Source organism: Aquila chrysaetos, chromosome 18 (assembly GCF_900496995.4).
Source record: "Aquila chrysaetos chrysaetos chromosome 18, bAquChr1.4, whole genome shotgun sequence".
Classification (NCBI taxonomy): Eukaryota; Metazoa; Chordata; class Aves; order Accipitriformes; family Accipitridae; genus Aquila; species Aquila chrysaetos.
In genome coordinates, this window is record NC_044021.1 from 21053438 (window position 1) to 21072066 (window position 18629).

At 44.3% G+C, this 18629-nt stretch overlaps 1 long non-coding RNA gene across 1 annotated transcript; it reads left to right on the forward strand.

Annotated features, from left to right (window-relative positions):
* The first annotated feature begins 529 nt into the window (after positions 1-529).
* Positions 530-15302, forward strand: LOC115353082. The gene is made up of 3 exons (XR_003927408.1): positions 530-631; positions 12617-12696; positions 14575-15302. It is a non-coding gene; the product is annotated as an uncharacterized LOC115353082 (long non-coding RNA).
* The last annotated feature ends 3327 nt before the right edge of the window (positions 15303-18629 follow it).

Below are 18629 nucleotides of genomic sequence, written 5' to 3' on the forward strand. Positions count from 1 at the left end.
TTGAGGATGTAAGAACATTTTATTTCAAAGTATTTTAGCATAAAGTACTCCTCATTTTCATTTTCTTGTTCTTTAGAAGGTATTTTTATTTTGTTTTTAAAGTTGAAAGTAGAATGAAACTACTTTTAATGGAAGAAATTTGTCATTTGATTTGAACTTTTTTCCCCTGGAACTTTTTCTTAGGAGAAATTTTGAATGGATTGTCACTTTGATGGAGGACAGAAATTAATATTGAAATAAGAGGAATTCCCATGGTTTGAAAAGTTCAGAAGTTCAGCTTTAAGACAGCAAGTCACGCAACAGATATATTGGAACACATGTTTTATTAGCAGCTTAAAGAAGAAATAGCAAAAGTTTTGTTAGTCTTGTTCCAGCAACTACATGGCTCATTCCTTTTCTTATCTGCAGTATCCTATAAAATTTCTGGTCTTAAACACTGCAGTGACTAATCATGGAAAAACTAATCAGCTTGGCTTATTAAATGGCCAGTATTCTTAATAAATGAAGGTTTTTTTCTTTTTAGGAAGATCAGCTGCCTGCTCTATGAAAATGAGGCTCTATTTCAGATACCTGAAGTGAAGAACCATCATTCCTTCACTGATTTTTGAAAATGTGGGTCACCATACGTAAGGTACCAAGCTTAAATCTTCTAATGACTTAAACGTGTTTTTTCTGTGCCTTGAGCTGTAGAAGTATAAACAAAACCAAGGATTTAAGGGTAGCACATGATTTTTCAAGCTGCTGTTTGCTTTTCAGTCATTTTTTTGAGCCTTTTAATTTGTGGAGGGCTGAAAGACCATTTAATAAATGAACTTTGAGGTACACCAGGGCTTTCCTGGCTTATGAAACAAATCCTACCAAGTCTTCAGCGTGAAGCGAACCAGGGCCATGCAGACAGCACAAAAGAAAGAAGGGCTTTGTGAGAAACAGAAAAGGAACAAGGAGGGTGAAAGCGTTTGCAGAACTGGGAAGGTAGCCTAACGTGTTTGTAGTTTTGGTTTTTTTTTTTTTTTTTTTGGTGGGACATATTTTGTTGTTATTTGTAAAGCATAATATTTTACCGTCAGAGCAATGGTACCCTCCCAGCAATGCCCTTCCCTTGTTTGCACCCTTCGGAGATCACTAGCTGCTCATGCAGACTACTGAGTGGAGGAATGATGTTTGCTCCCAAGTGGAGAAGATAAGCTGAATTGCTTTCTTCTGTTCATTATAGCAACTCAAGAGCAGATGTCTCAGGCTGCAAAGCTCGAGTTGAGTTCTGCAGGCCCTGGGAATGGTGAGGTATGATACAGATCTGTGGTTTGGGCTTGGCCTGCTCCAAGGACACGTGCCAGCTGTGTGCTCCACATCTGGATTGAAGTCCACATTCCCCAAAAAGCCCCGCTCGGAGCTCAGGGATGTTCCCAACCGCAGGCTTTGCTTGTGCTCCTCTCAGTGTATCAGAAATGGTGTGGGAGAGGGATAACAGCCTTCCATGCGTGGTTTGGCCACGGTGATAGCGCAAACAGGTAGGACATCGCCACTTTATCTTTCCCTGCCAGACGGCTCGTGTGGGGCCACAACGTCTTGGCGTGTCCCACCTTGATTTGCCCCGGCGTCCCCAGGCTGGGCTCTGCTGGGGGACCAGGACCTTGCACCCCACGCGCCCAGCCATGGGCAACTGGCAGGGGGGAAGGATGCTGGCAGGCATCCCGCTCCCATCAGGAGCAGGCTGCTCCGGATGGCTCTGGCGTGGAAACGTCTGCATGCGGGAGCCCTTCAGCAGCAAGGAAGGGAAAGCCAGAGCGCACTGCTGCTTTCTATCAGGGAGAGTTTAAAAGTGACTTGCCGGCTGACAGAAGCAGCAGCTGCAAGGAAATTTCCACACATCCATCCCCCCCGCTCCCTTTTTTTTTTTTTTTTTTTTTAAATGACAGCAATGTTTTAATCAAGTTGGGCTGAGCATGAAAGTCTGAGTGGGAGGAATAGCTGGGGAGGGGAGGAGGAGCGGAGGAATGGCTGGCTGCTGGCATATGTCTAAGCTGAGGGATGCTCTCTGCCTAGGAGGACAGTTAACCTACACAAAATGTTCTGGCTTCTTGCCCATATCAGCCACATCATGCTGCTCCAGCCTTTTGTGCCAGATCCCCGAGATGGTGACTGTCACTCTGACAGAGGGAGAGAGAAGAAGGAAAGATGGGGGGGACACAACACACCAAACAACCCACCAAATCCGACACCACAACCCAGTGATAAGCTTGCTGTCAAGCCCAGGTTGAGCAGCAGTATTTTTTGGGAATGAGTGCTGGTGGAAACGTAGTGAGCCAGCTGTGTACTCCTGCAGAATAAATCAAGGCCAGGCTGAAGGCCTTGGAGAGTAAAGTCAGCAGAGCTCCGCAGAAACAGCTCTGAACGTATGGCATTTAATAGAGAACCTGAACTCGTACAGTCTAGCCATGAGCAAACCGAGACTAGGGCTGGGAATTTTTTTTTTCCTGTTAAATCCAGGTGGAAGAAACATTGATTTCTAGAAAAGAAAAATTCAGAGTCAGAAATGCTTTGATGACACCTTTGTTTATACCCATAGACTTTCTTATACAAGGGATGTTATGATAGCTGGTTTACCAAAACTGCCCCTGGCCTCGGGTCAAATCTCCTGGTCTCCTTAGGCCAGGACTTTTGCCACTCCTCCCTCACAAACTTCATCTTCTGGAGAAGGCTATTAGTTCCCACAAAGAAGAAGCTCCCTCTCCAAATTATTGTGGAAAACCGACTGATCGCTCTCTGCCCCCGCGCTTTGCGTGTGGGAGTTGACAGACCCATGTCATTACCCAGTCCGCAAAAAATCTTTTATTATTAACACCACAACTGCTGTTCTCAGGTTACGCCGCACAGCTCTCACGGACTTCTCCAGCACCAGCGAATTAGCTGAGCATCATCAGCGCAGAGCAAAAATGTCCTCCTTTGGCAGCAAATGGCCGCAAATGTCTTCTCAGCCTCCACGGCTTGAGTTTGGAGCTGGCGGCAGTTGCCTTCTCCTCTGGGAAGCAGAGAGGAGAGACCGCCTGTGCCCCGTGGAGGCTGGAGTGGGACCTGGGGGGCTCGGCAGCTTCTTGAAGCACGGGGGAAGTTGCAGCTGATCTGACAGCAAGTGTTCAGAAGAGAAGAGACTGCTGCAAAGCGCATCTTAATAGCTAAAAGCGGTGTGCGACTTCTCTTTTAGACCTGGCTGCTGATCTCGTAGCTTGCGCTTCAATTGTGCTTTCAAGCTGTTCTCTGAAACCACTTATCTACTTCAAAAATATTTTTAATGGAACCTGAGATTCTCCAGTAGCTTGAGTTCTAAGGAAAAACACAAAATATAACAAGATTCAGGTCAGAATACCACATTATTCTAGGATATTTGAAAATGAGGGAAGATATCTAAGGCCATTTGAATGAAAGGACTTGAGGTGGGGAGGGTTGAGGATTATTTAATTTATTTTACTTAGACTTATCACAGAAAAAGCATCTAGGGACCATTAATGTGCTTTTTTAAATCTGCAAAAGCTACAAATCAAGAAATCTGTTGGAAGCAAATAGACAAACAGTTGGTTTAAAGTATACATTAGGGAAGTACAGAATCACAGCTGCTCTTATTGCAACCACCACCCAAGGTACGGGTCTTTCCTTGAACCAGCCTGTCACGCAAGGACCGCACCAGGCGCCTTGCAAAAACCCTCTCCCCTGCTGGTAGGCACCGCTCCCGCAGTCTGCTTCAGCCTCCAAAGGGCAGAGAGAGACAGGGTGGACACGGGGGTTACAGCAAACACCTTCCAGCTGGTAGGAAGCTTTCATCTGCTCCAAATGGATGATAGGGCTGCTTAAATAAGCTGCGTATTTATCTAACGTATCCTCAGGGAATTATAAGTGACACTGCTGTACCTCGGTGGAAAGGCAGCAGAAGTTGAAAAAGTAAGCAGAAAAGCCTGGTGGACGGTTTTATAAAAGCTTCAGCCCTTTCTGCTTTCTTACTGTAGATCCACTGATATCTCGCTGGAGGTGAAACACCTGTGATAATCATTTGGCATGCAGATATACCTGTTGTTCAGGTGCCAGATTTACACCTAGCATTACGTGGGACACAAAAGAAAAGTGGGGAAAAAAATAGTTTCTGTGCTTTTTGCCACTTGTTTGGGGTTTAGGTGTAAAGAATCATGAAAGGTTTTGTTTTCAGGGCTCTATTTTCTTCCTACCTTTCTACTGTTAGCAATATTATCTGTGTCAATTTTGTTGTTCAGCTGTCTCTGGTGGAAAACTTCTTGCAGGCGTCAACAGTAGAGGTCCTTCAGGTTTTACCTGGGTGTTTTAGCTCTTGAACAAAGGCTCCTTTCTCTCATATCCGTTAATAAAAAATACTTCACAAAACCCTGGAGCTTTTAATAACTGTATAGATATTAGAATAGGTGGAAGATTTTAACAGAATGGGGGGATGCCCCTCAATAGAACTTTTGCTGGGAGAGTGCTGCAGACAACACACCCAGCAGTCCTCTCTGTCCACCTACACCAAAAAAGCCTTTGGCAACAGAGTGGGCTGGGGTTCCTTGGGTCGTAGTGCGGAGATGCGCTTGTCCAGTGGCCTCCCTATAGCCCACCTCTATAACCGAAGGTAGGAGTGGAGAGGTCTGTAGAAAGGTGGTAGCAGCTGGGAATGGCATTCATTGCACCCAGTTTGGTCCATCATATTCAATCCATGAGCTGGGCATCAAGACCAAACCAAGACCTGGTTCCAGCTGGTCGGTGGAAAGGAGCTGCTCATCCTGACATGAACACGTCCCTGTTGTGTTAAATACCCTCCTTAGAGCAATGTGACTCGCTCCCACAGGTTGCCCTCACCCTGGATGTTGTGCCAGCCTAACCAGCTGGCACTGACTAGTTGCTTAATTTTGAGGTGGATGAAGTTTTAGACTGTAGGATAAATCCCATCTCTGGTTTCTGAACAGCCAAAGCAACAATCAGTTGTTAAATAACGATGGTTTTGTCACACTGGCTTTCTAGCAAGTCCTGTGGTCAAAACAGACTCCAGCAATTAGCTTCCCTCAGTCTCCCTGACAAAAAACGTAGGTAGCACACCATTTAACAGTTAACACAGGACCTCCAGAAAGAGGTACCAATGCAAAATAAGCTTGTGTTAAATCTTGATAATTGAGTTCAACACTTACTCAGTTAAAGTTAGACATTGGAACAGTCTGCGTTTTGAACACGACGCATTTAGGTGTGGTGTAAGCGTGAATGTCCCATAAGGTGGTAGGCCTCCTTCAGCTGATGAAGGATACCAGCTCAGAATTGCCCTCAGATGTATATGTAGCCATCCACAGAGCAGCTTCGAGACAGGTGTCACTCAAGGACAGTGTCTCATGTCATTGAGACCCTGGATGTGTCTGAAGGAGGATACAGGGGCCTTGTAAAGCAGTGCAGAGCATAGCACTGCCCTCATTCTGTGAGATGACATGATGTATGTACTTTTGAGCCCCAAAAGAGGAAAAATTATGGGCTCCATTTTACCTGTGTAAATTATTTGAGGACCAGGTTACACAGGTAGCCTTGCAGATATCAGGAGGGCAAGATGCTCGTAAAGCACCCTTGCTCAAGAAGGACCCCAGAGCATGAATGCGTGTCTGCTGGTCATGTGTGCTGGGGCTGAGGTTCACATCAAGCGGGGATCTCTGCTTGAGGGTGGCTTTGGATCACACTTAGAGGCTTTAGTCTAGAGAAGGCAGGAGCTATTATTATGAACTGGGGGGGGGGGGGGTCATTCTGCTTGTTAAAGAAGTGTGTCAGTTATGTTGTTTCTTTTGTGACTTCATGGTCGTCTTAAAGGCTCATTTCTTGGTGGTCATTACAAAATCAGCTGGAGCCCCAGTCCACTTCTGAGCCTTAAAACCCACCAGTGACCAGATCAGTAACCTCCTCTCAGGTCTCACTGGCTGTTTCTCCCACCAGACAGGAGGGATATTTTCAGCATCCCTGGTTCAGTCTTCAGCAAGAATGACCAAAATAAGCATCAACATCTTTGGCTCGTCCCTTCCAGGTCCACACTGTGGGTGCACCAGTAATATTCTTGAGAGGGTCCCTTATTTCCTTTGGACTCCTGATACACAGCAAGAGACAGGGGAAATGTTTGCAAGGCAAATGCTTTCTGATGGGCCTGCCCCAAACTCACCATTTACAAGCCATTTGTATGGAAATGACACTACAATTACTATCCTAGAGCCGCATCCAACCTTGGCTTCTGCCAGCAGAAGGTACAGGCTACCAGATGGCAGAAATCCTACCCAAGCACCAAGCGGTTTAAACTGCTCTTTTTGCTAGGAATTTAAATGGTCCATATGCTGAAAGTATAACGCTTGGCTGCACCCTGGCTGCCTAGCAGAGGTCTCTGCTGTCTGGGCTAAAGGGGATGAGCAATTAGCTCGTAAGAGCTAGGAGCCCGTATCCCCCCCTTATGTCCCAATATCAGACCGTGCTACAGTCATACGCGTGTTAAAATGTCTGATCGTGCGTCTGGAGGAGGATGGTGGTGCCTGCATTTACAGTCCGACTGTCAATTTGGGGGTGTTGTGACAGAGGCTTGAGAGAAACGCAAAGACTGGGAGTGGTCGGGGTGTCCAGTCTCCCCTTTTTCTCCGCTACCTGCTTCTGGGATCGGCTGGTGAAGCCCCGAGCTAAGGGATTCAAAGGGCATCGTTTGTCGTGGATTGCAGAGGAGCACAGACGCTGCTCTCCGGGGGATTTGCAGCCTCTGGTTTCCAGGGTCTGGCGAAACACCTGGCAAATCCTCCCGCGGCGAGCTGCTTTGCAGCAAGCTGCACGGTGCCTGGAGCAGAAGGTCCGCGGCTTTGGTTACAGGTTGCTCGCCACGGGGCAGGTAGGACGGTCCCGCTCCTTCATCATCTGGGTGATTTCATTCGGTTGCTGGAAAGGGCTTGCTTCTCCCCTGAGCAGATCCCCTACTCCAGGCGCCCTTTGTAAGTCATCTTCCAAAAATCTGCCGTCAGCCTGGCTGGCTGAGGCCGTACCCGCTCCAGGGCAGTAATGCCCTTTTTTGTGTGAAAAGGTGACCGAGCACAGTGCTTCAAATGAAAAAGTGCCCCGCCTCGTGCAGAAATGTTAGCCCTTCTCCTGATTTATAGCCTCTTCTCCGATTCATCCAGTCTCCCCTTGCCTTTTGTGCTGGAATTGAACTCCAGCCGGATGGCTCGGAGGGCTTTGCTAAAGTAACCCCTGGAGAAAATTCCTTTCCTGGTCAGCTCGCTCTGAATTACTCTTCTGCTTAAAATGTACTCTCACTGTCCTGGCTCACTGCCTCTGGATTTATTATGTAACATTTGTCTAATTTAAATTGCGTTTTCTGTTTACTGGCCCGGTTGCCTGAAAGATCTGCTTCATCCTGAATCCTGTTACGTTGTTGCTCATTGTTCACTTTTTCTTTCTCTGGTTCTGGTACTATCAACCAACGCTGGTGTCTTGCATCTGACATCCTTATCTAAATCATTTACATACATTGAATGCATTTAAAAGATAGGGAGGTCAGATTTTTAGAAATCTTGCAAGGTCACTGCAAATAAAGCTAAGATGTAATTTGTTTTCTGCTTGTCCTTTTCATATGGAAAATTGCATTTTGATATTCATAAGGAGACTTTTATTAGCAAATATAAGAGTGCCTTGAAACAGATATTTTAATCATGCATGTAATTTTTTATGATTGTGACTATTAGTATTTAGCATGCTTGTTATCCTTGATGTTTTTTTGCCCGGAGGGTCTCCAGACGAACAAAGCAGCACATATTTTAGTAAATTATTCTCTCTGTATCTGTGAGTTATTGACCCTTTTAAAAATACTTTTTGCTAAAAATATATATATATATAAAATAATACAGTGTTGTTTCTAATGGGAATAGACAACAAGCATTTCCCAGTGCGAATGACTCTTTCTAGCAGTTCCTCTCAGCCCTATGTCAGACCTAGATGACTTCTAGGGAGCTCCAAGCCTGTAATAGGAACCCAAAGCTCCTTGGAGGCAACACTTTAAGTACCGCTGTTACGGTGAGCAGTAAATCAGACTTCTAAAAGGTGTTAGGCTTGTGAATACAGGCGCTCCATAATGAGCATTTGGGACTAGGTCCTCCGAAGAGCCTGAATCCCAGCCATGCCTCCGCAGCGGTGGGGCACTGTGGTGACACCTCCTCGCCTCCTTGTATTGGGGGGCAGGAGAAGGCAGCTCGAGCCCAAGCAGAGATTTGAGCAGCCTCGTGCTGCACAGGCTTCGCCCCATGAAAGCTTTGCCACCAACGCGGTGCAGGAGCACGCTGGGCTATTCGGTGGCCCGGCGGGGGCACGTTGTCGGAGGACAAACCCTCTTTACCCAGGCGAGGAGGAACCAGTGGTCGTTTGCTGCCAGAAAGCCCCTTAGGCACTGGCAGGTGGCCATAAATGAAAGTTGTCTGTAGGCTGCTTTTAAGCTCTGCCTGAGCACCTCTGCCCTGTGTGCAGCTGACTCTTCTGGAATCAGCTGGGTGCTCCTCATCTGTGGCCCCCCCCCCGTGTTTCAGCGGTGGGAAGACGTGGTTCACGGGTTCAGTCCAGGCTCACAAACTCTCCAATTCCCCCCAAGGCAGTTCATAGGAATCATAAAACCTTGAACTGCGGGAGGCTCAACCCCTCCTATTATGTATGAACTTGTCTCCAGTGTTTCCCTGGGCTCCAGGGCAAGTTTGTTCATTGCAACAAAAATTATTTCTTTTCCCAAATACAGCAAATTGTAGGCACTTCTTAACAGTAGATATGAATCCATTTTCACAGGTATCAGGTCTTACATCTCAGCAAGTCGACTCAGTTTTCGCAGAATAAGTAGAAAAAGGGGTTGAGGTTTGGAAAGCTCCAAAGAAAATAAGTATCACATGATGGGGGAGATGAAAAACTTTCTCACATGTAGCATGCGCTGAGCTGGTATCTCCATGGCTTGTGTTACCGTACCCCTCCTCACACTAACTACGTCTCTGAAGTGAGGAAGTGCTGTCATTCTCACTGGATACATGGAGTCATTTGATGATGGACAGATGGGAAATCTGTAAGAAAGCTAGAAAATACTGTAGATTTCATGAGTTCTGGACTAGGAAAAGCAAGTTAGGTGGTTAAAAAGTGTTATGGATTAAAGGATAAGTCACCAGACTAGGAGACCAGAGTGTGTTTTATCAGGGATTTATTGCATTTACTCTTTCTCAGCTTACAGTGGTGAAATAAAAATGTCAACAATTGACAAAGAAATTAAACTGATTCAATAGCTATTAACATTTTATACTCCTCAGGTGGCACTAGTCACAAAACAACCCTTGAGTAATACATGTGCTAAATATCAACAGTAAGTTTCAGTATTTGTCATCAAACATGCTTTAATACTGAGCTACCCATGCACAGAAAAATAGAAGGAGCAAGTAATGTTTGCACACGGCAAGAAGGCTAGAGATACCATGCTAAATACAAAAACAACCCTTCAGAAAACCACTCTGGTTATTAGTAAAAGAAAACTATCAGAAATAAAGAAAGCATTAAAATGAGAAAACTAGAAAAGATTGCACACTAAATGTAAAACTAAATGAAGCAGGACAAAAAGATTTTCAGCAGATCTTTGCCAAGAACATAAAAGGTACCAGTGATGATAATGGCAGCAGAATCAGCAATAACAAATGCAACCACCTTTGATACAGGAAAAGTCAGTGAAACCAGTAGATGATCAAGAAGCAAAAGAAGTATTCAAGAGAGGCAAGGTCCTTATGGAAAGAGGAAATTAATTCTTAGTCTCACTGTTCACTACTTGTGAGACAGGGTCTCACACCAGAACTGTATTTGATGCTGAGGAGCCTAAGGATCTATCTAAAACAGAATTGTCAATAGAAAAGATTGCTGGACAAATCACAAGAACAAGACAGAAGTCATTGAAGAGTTAAAAGGGAATTCAGATATGAAATTATTCAACAACTGATTATGGTATGTAATCATTTTTTCCCCAGAATAACGTACAATGGCAAATGTGTCACCAGTCTTTAGTAATGACTGTAGGCATTGCTGGGAACTACAGATCAGTAAATCTCTATTAAAGACCAGTCAAACTTGTAGAAACAATCATAAACAGAATTCTTAGTCACAAAAATACATACACGTTGCTGGGGAAAAACTGCACAGATTTTGTAAAGTCTTACCTTTAAAATGTATCAGAGAGACTTGGAGGAGCTAGCAACTACCTGAATAAATGTGACCCAGCTGCTAAGTAATGAACTTATAGCTCACAATGCTTTTGCCAAGATCTCTCACCACAAGCTTTTAAGGAAGGGAGGCTCTCATGGAGTCCACAGGGCAAGGGACATGGCAGGGAGGGGAGCTGCCGGGCAGCAAATTTCTTGCTCTTGCTCTATGTACTTGTGTGGTTTCCAGCAAAGCTGGAGAATCATGAAGTGACAAATTCTGCAGAAGAGATAAAATTACTCAGGATAATAAAACATGAGACAACTTTTGAGGGAGAATATCAAAGAAGTCTACAAATTTGGGAGTGATGTGGAGAAGGCAAATGGGGAATGACGATTCATTATTTCTGTCAGTACAAGACCCATGAGGTACCCAATGAAAACTATGAAGCAGCAAGACTGAAATAAGCAAAAGCAATTTTTGCCATAATATATATAAACTCTTAAACTGTGGTACTCACTGCCATTGGCCATGGCCAATGTCAACCAAAAACAGGTTCAAAAACAGATTAGGCAACTCAGGGCTATCAGTGACAGACACGCTGGCCTGAATGAATTTCAGGTCAGACTCAGTCTGGCAGTTTCAATATTCTGTGGAAAAAAAGTCACGTTGCCGATGGTACGAAATGGTACTGCTTTTGTGTTAAAGTATTCATATATTTAAAATGTGTCCTTAGATGGTGAAGTGAGCTGTCAGTGTTTTGTTCTTGGCACAGTTGGTCAGAAAAATTGCAAAAGAACTATATTGCCATCAGAAATCAAAACACTTTGCAAAAGAGGATTGCTTTCAGCAGACTCCTGGAAGAAAATCAGTGGAAAAAGTACTGACAATGTAGTGTTGAAATATCCCATTCTATTTTTTATTTTGAAACAACTTTCTGCCTTGATTTTTTTTTCACTTTGTATTAGCTTTTTTGCTACAACATAATATTAACTTTAAAAAGTCAAAGTCAAAACAGAATGTTTCGGTTTCCGTTACAACAAAACCTGTCAATCAACTTGAAATACGTTGAGGTGGGGTTTTCTAATTCCCCTTTGCTGCGAATTTCAGACTTTGGGTGTTTCATTGCAATTCAGAATAAAGTCAACTTTTGAAACGTGAAAGACCTTTAAAAAACAGGACTTCTGTTCTTTAAAACTTGGGCAAAGTGACTCCATTTTCTTTCTCTTTCAGTTAGCTCCTCTGAAAGTGGTAATAATGTTGCTGATCCATCTTTGCAAAGCCCTTTCAGATTGAGTGCTGAAGAATCACACATTTCTGTGTCTGATGCTAACATTGCGTGATCTCAAGCACCATCCCAATCCCACCGTTTTCAGCTGTGCCGCTCTTTCCCCTGGTCATTTGTTCACAAATTTCAAGGGTACAATGTATGGCATATTTCTTCTATGAGAACTGCCCATGACGTGTTTTGGGCCTTTCTTCTTCCCCTCTCTTTTTCTTCCTGTGCCTGTCTAATGTTTTTGGTTTGCCTTTTTATTTGTGCAAAGTGGGAGTTGTTCTCTTCTGGGATGGGGGGAGGAGTTACTTTCCTGAGGGCTGTTGGATTTTCCCTCGTCCAAGATCTTTTTATGGTTAGTGGCTTATTGAGCGGAGCATGCAAACTCCTGACAGTCGGAGCAGAGCTGAACCAACTTTGGCAGGACAGTACGAGGAAGCTTACAGTGCCACTGCTTGTGCTATAAATACAAAAATAAAAGGAAGACTTCATTCCCTAAACTCTGCACATTACGTCCTCAAACTGGGGACTCAAGCATGCCTTGTGCTGTACATTAGCCATCTGCACCAGAGGGAATGTCTTCCTCATTTTGTTCCCAGGATGGAGGCATCAGGATTGCTATGAGATAGCGTGAGGCAGGAAGAGTTTTCTGGGTCCTGGAATGCCAATAAGCACTTCAAACATCTTTCTTGGTTTCTGGAGTCCCTGCATCCAGCACCCTGGAGCGTGATTTCTTTTTATAAAAAGAAAGCCTGTGCTATTTTTCATACCAATCACATGCTGTTCTAAATGGCTTAAAAGTTTCAAGGACTCCAAATGCTGAAAAACAGCTGTATGCTGATGTGAGCAGCATGTGTAAGGATGATTTAAATCTAGTTTTTATCCTATTTAACTCCCAGTGGCTTTTATGTTTTCCATAAATGGCTGAGAAAAGTTCTTGGCTGGAAAGAGCCATAAAAAAATGTAGTAAATTCTTTGTAGTCTCAACATGAGCAATTCATCATATTTTTGTTTGTTTGTTTTCTGGGATTTTGTTTGCTTTCTGGGATTTTGACATGTCTTGGATCTCTGATGAGTCTCTTGTTCCTCACTACATGCTGATCCACACTGATAAATTGTCCTTTATGCTTTGGTTTCAAGGTAGTGACCCACATCCAGAGCAGAACATCCATTGCCTGGGAGGGCCACAAGGACAAGGACCACCTATGTCCTACTGAAATGTGAGTCTTCCTAAAAATCTCTCCTGTAGGATAATTATTCTCTGCAACCCAGAGGCCACAAGAGGCAGTAAGAGTCCTTAGCAAGAGTTTAGCAGATTACAAGTAGAAATTTGGGGTTTTGACTGTGCCCTGTCGGTAACTTGGGAAAGCGCTCTGTGGCACCCAACCCAGCCCAGCAGAACTGCTGACAGAGGATTCCAGGTCCTCCTGAACAGATTGTAGTGCGCACATTCACATCACATCTCTAGGGTCAGATTTAGTGATAATTTGACTCAAACTAATATCTACATAAGGGGATTTTGCAAATTTATAATTTCCAAAGGGCACATCTGCTAATATTCTATTATAATTTCTGAACTCCATTTCTTTCATTAAGGAGCTAATTTTGTTCCCAAGAGGATCATTAGCTTTTACCCATTTTGATTAAATTAATTCATATTACCAATAGCTACCTAAGGCTTTATGAACTGGATGGGAACTTTTAGCTTTTGCTTTAACGCAGTCTCTCACCATGAGAAATCTTGTCACCTCTAATTGCATTTAGAGGAATTTAAATTCACTTCCTTTGACATTTTTTTCCAGATCTATACTGAGTAAAGTGCATGTTACGCTTTTCACAATGCTCTCATTCAGCCTTCGTAAAAACGTTAAGCGTGGAGGGCTCTTTGTCCAGGATTATCCCAAAATCGTTCTCGGGAGACTTGATCCCAAGAGGTATGGGATTTCCTCAGCTCCCACCGAGCTACAGAGCAGCACTATAGATTTCCTTCTCCTTATATCTGTTGCAGCAAAGCTTAGCCTTGGGCTCTTCTCCTCCACAAGTCTCCCTGGGGTTCTTACATCCAACTTCACAGCTATCTTGGGACATTTGTGCACAGGAGAGAGGAAGTGGCCAAGGGAATTACCTTGTACCTGTCATGGACACAGGGGTGAGGTAACAACAAGAGAGAAGGGACCAAAGGGTGCTTGGCGTATGGCACTTGGGACAACACCCACACTTTTACAGAAGCAAGAGCAAATGCTGTTAGCAAATGGGCCAAACTGGGCTTCTTGGACATCTCTGGAGGCTACCGCTCTCTCGGCAGCCCCTGTCAAGCAAAAGCCAGCATGCTTTCTCTTTCCCCACTGTCACGTTTAACCTCCAGACACTAGGCTATGACCATACATATATCCATTACCAGCAATTTCTTCTCAGATCCTGGTGGAGACTTGATAGCAAAGTGCAAGTGCATGTTCCTGCATTCCCCATTTCTTTCCATTTTTGCTTGGATTTGCAAAGGCTACAGCATTGTTCAGTTTTCATTTCTATTGACTGTCAATGGGAATTCATCCTAGCTGGATGAAAAAAATCACCCTCCTCAGGCCTAAAATGCCACTCTGCGTGTTCCTAATTGCCTTGTTATTTTTGGATGCTTAGCTTCAGCTGTGGGGATTGTAGTTGATCCTTCAATTCCCTGATATTATCATTAAAACTGGTGGGTCGTGATCACAGGTAAAACCATGTGGTATAGGAAACAGGCTTTCAAAGCCCTTTACAGTGGCAACTATAAATGGCAGAAACGTGGTAAATGTTTTGCATGGGCAAAGTACAAGCAGAATCTGCATTCTCCAAATGGCACATCCTTGGAGACCATACAGTTGCTATTTAGAGACCTTGAATGGTCACCAAATCCAGCAGGAACTGTGGGCACTATAAATAGTACGTGCTGGGACTGATGTGGCAGCACTGGAGCTGAGCAATAGTGCTGCAAAAACTCTGGAGTAAAGGCAGAGATGTGAAAAAATAGGTCTGGATGCAGGGTTTGGCCCATACCATTGAAGCTAAGGTAGTTACAACCACTATTATGTGAATTCCCTTGCTGCATGTGTATTTTGCAGTGCACAAGCGGGAGGCAGCCTGCAAAGCCTTATCTTGTTGTGTGCTGATTGTGAGCTGGAGACAACAGCAAGTAACAGCGCAGAGCAGACGTCATTCCGAAATGGCCGGCTGCCCTGTACATACAGCACAAAGGCAGTAAACTCCTTATCTCACCATCCTATAAATCTTTGTTGACCATCTCTGTATGTGTCTCCATAAGAACATTTGATCTAATAGCCTTTTTAAAAATTTCCCTTCATTTTCCAGTATAACCCCCCAGTGAATCATTAATGTAACAAGATAAAGATCTCTAGCTAAGGAATTATTCTTATTATAAAGTTCCCAAGTTCTAGTAGCAAACCTCTCCAGGGTATATATTAAACCAAAAAGGTCCCACACAATCATTTAAATCTACAAAATTCAATTCATTTCTGACTCCCTCCAGGCACTTGTTTTATAGTTATCTAATAAAGGGGAGTTGTGGCTGTTAAATGATAAAGTCTCCAAAGGGGACGTGGGAATTCTGCACACTAGTCCCCAACATTTGCTGGGAAGCTTTATTCCTCCATCTCGCCCTCATCCCTTTTGAAAAGGAAACCTTTCAAAGTCTTGCAAAATGAATAGATGATTCTGTTTTTAAAGAAAAGCAAAGTCCATAAAATTTCCTTACATAAATGTACTGCTCGAGGATATAGGTTACAAGAAGATTAAGCACTTAATTGTTCCAGAAATTATGTGTATGCCTTCACCAAATCACTGAAACTGAAGATGGAGCAGATGCATGTCTGCTCTACTTCCTCGCTTGTGCGGGAATGTTCCCTGCGATGCTTTTTCTGCTGCTTCCTCCAGTCTAGTTTTAAATTACCTGTGAAATTATCATTGGTGCAATTCTGTCGTGCGGTAATGCACATGGATTCCCCGGCAGAGAGTGTCTGATGGTGGTTTTTTTCCCACAGTTTTGAAAATAGAGAGGTAGGGATAATAAAATACTAGCTCTCCCGATTGCATCAAAAGCATAACTGTAGATGTATCGGTACCATCCACTAAACTGCACTCAAGAGACATCAGAAGCTTTTTTTACATTTGGAAAATATATTTACATGAGGTGTTGTGTTAAAAAAAATGAGTCGCTTACCTGATGTTAAACACAACTTCCTACCTAACACAGACACAGGGCTAGGTCAAACTTGATACAACCACAACCAGTTACAGTTCACCTGAGAAACCCCAGGGTTAATCATCATCAGCTAATACAGGTTTTGCAATATCCATTTTTGTCCACGCTAAGAGATTATTTATGTTCATTTTTGACTGTCTGGTAACGACTGTATTTTGCAACACGCTGTATTTTCCTTACAGAGATGAGGTGCAAAAAAGAAAATTGGAGCTTCCTTCCAAAATGCAAAAAATAACCGCTCTGAGGTGGATCCACAGAGACCAGCAGAGACCCAGATTTATTTCCAAGGAAGCCGATTCAATTTGTCCTCCCGCGCCCACACCTTAATGCATTAAGTGTTTTTTTGGGGCTGCCACTGGAACTGAATGGTTTTTTTGGCCAAAAGCAGGCTTTGTGAGAATGTTTAAAGAAATCAATATGTGAGGTTTGTCTAAGGTTACATGTTTGTTAATGTTTTATTGATTACGCTATTGGTTGTAAATTATGTAACTTAATAAAGCTGAGGACTCTTTCTAATAAAGACAAAGAGGTTATTCCATTAGCTGGCAACTTAAAGCAAAGAAACTTAATAATATAGGACATTATAAGACCACAGCCCAGAGACTGACAAATCCAATTCATCATGGAAGTGGCTGTGATGTTGCAGACACGGGGCTATGTCCTCACACAATTAGGCAGCACAGGTCAAGTTTAAAAGAGGGCGAAGTCTGCTATCTGAAGCTGTGACGTGGCCATAAAACACGGATGAGAACAGTGAAGTGGCCCAAAAGGACACCCGGAGCTGTTCTGGAGCCTGGGGCACCCCACGCACGGCCAAGACGGCACGTGAGCCATCGCAGCCTTCTGTCGCGTGCTCATGTTGTTAGCTGAGACTTCTTTTCAGCGTTAGTTTTCCCCCAAACTGCTTCCCACATCTCCTTGGAGATGAACCTGTTTTATTTTATTTTATTTTAAAGAAAGCTCTCATCACCCAGGAGAAAAAAAAAAATCCTGAACGTGCTTTTAAAAGGAAATGAAACAAACAGTGAATTTCCAAGAGACTAAAGATTGCCTCTCCACAATACAATTCGCATTTCCACGGCTGTGGAGGACAGATACTGCAGCTCCCCTTGGCACGTGTGGGATTGACAAGCAGTTGGTTGCAGAAGTGGGTCTAATATTTGACTTGACTGCAGTTGCCAGGCACGGGAGTTGTTCTGAGAGCAGGAAAAAGCATCCCGTGTCAGAGGATGACAGAGCACCTCCTCCAGCTGCCTCGGCAACCTGCTGCTTTTTATTTAGCTGGGAGCAGGGGCTCCAAATCCTGTCTCCGGAGCGCTGCCCAGCCCTGGTCCCCTCCCATCCGCACACAGCCCTGCCAGCACCCTCTCGGATCCAGGCTCGGTAATTAAACGCGGGTGTCAGCGAGGCCACCCGAGCCGCTCTTCGGGTGCTTGAAGCAACGCCAGTCCACAGGGGTTGCGGCGGGCACCGGGATTTCTAATTAATATGAGCCGGGGGCTGGAGGAGCGGGTCTGCTGCAGACCTTGTTTTGGCTCCCGGACTGTCAGCACGACCATTAACTGATAACGTGGAAACCGTCTGGCAGGCGACGTGGGTCTCCCCGGCTCCGTCAGGAAGCGCCAGGTGTTATTGGGAGAAAACACCTGGAATCTGTCTCTCGGGTCGATGAATTCGGGCAGCTAAAACGGACGTACTCAGGATCACCCGGTACGTTTTGCAAATGTAGGGTCTTTCAGCTCCTGTCATTAGGAGCTTTTCAGTTTCTCATCTTCCTAATTAAATCCCTTATTTTCTTAAGAAATTCAGAGATTGGGGCCGGATTCTGCTCATGGTTACATCCGTGTGAAGTCAAGGCAGTTACTAGGTGCTGCACGCACGGAGCAGGCTCCAGCATTACGGATTTGAAGCTGTGAATTATTCCCGCAGGAAGGCACATTTACATCATTGAGAATTTAAGGGGAACAGCATGACAAAATTGGCTCTGTGTGTCTGGGCTTGTTCAGTGACGGATGTGTCCTGCCCTACAGTATCCATTGCTACAAACCCACTAAGCTCTTAACCGGCATCCTAAACTGAAGTCCATCCCCACAATTAGTATCTTACCCTTTCACTAAAATCACTGCCACCTCAATCCTGGAAGAGTAACAAAAACCTCACAGCCCAAGTATTAACTCAGAAAAATACTAAAGCTTAAAGGAAACGCCAAAATAAATAATAAGAATTAAAAAATCTTAGGGACAATGATCCACTTTTATATGGCCCCGTAGTGAGGAAGAGGCCGGGCCACGCTGGCGCGAGAGTGACCGTGCAGCGTGTTTTGAATGAGGCACGTCTCTTAGAGTGAGCCTGTGTGCCAGTGGTAGTAGGTTTTTTTTTTTTAAAACCAAGCAGTCGGTGAAATGATGGACTGCCGATGCTCTGCAGGGCACGAAATGAGCTCCAAAGCATACAACCCACATAACAGCAAATTATTCTGACTTGACCGTTACCCACAGATAATGAAGCTAATGAGCTAACGAGGAGCTGCCAGCCCACTGTTGGTCTCGAGTGGGAGATGTTGGCCTAAACCTGTTCCCATTGCAGCAAATGACAAATTGCTCAGCTGTTAGCATGGAAGCAGCCTCAAATCCTTTATTTGTCTGGTTTGGAGCCTAAATTTTGTGGGGGGTACGAATAATGGTGGAAAGGAATGATTAAACATGAATTTAAGGTCATGTCTGCAAGCTGACTTACTGCTGCAAGAAAGGGAATCTCTCAGGTGACGGTTGTTTTTGCCACATTGCCGTTCATCTGAATTGCAATGTCAGTGCTGCCAATTTAACACTGACCCTGGCCCCATCCTGTTGCTCCTAGCTCTCTCTGGGCCTTCAGTTTCTGACTCAAAGCAAGCTGGAG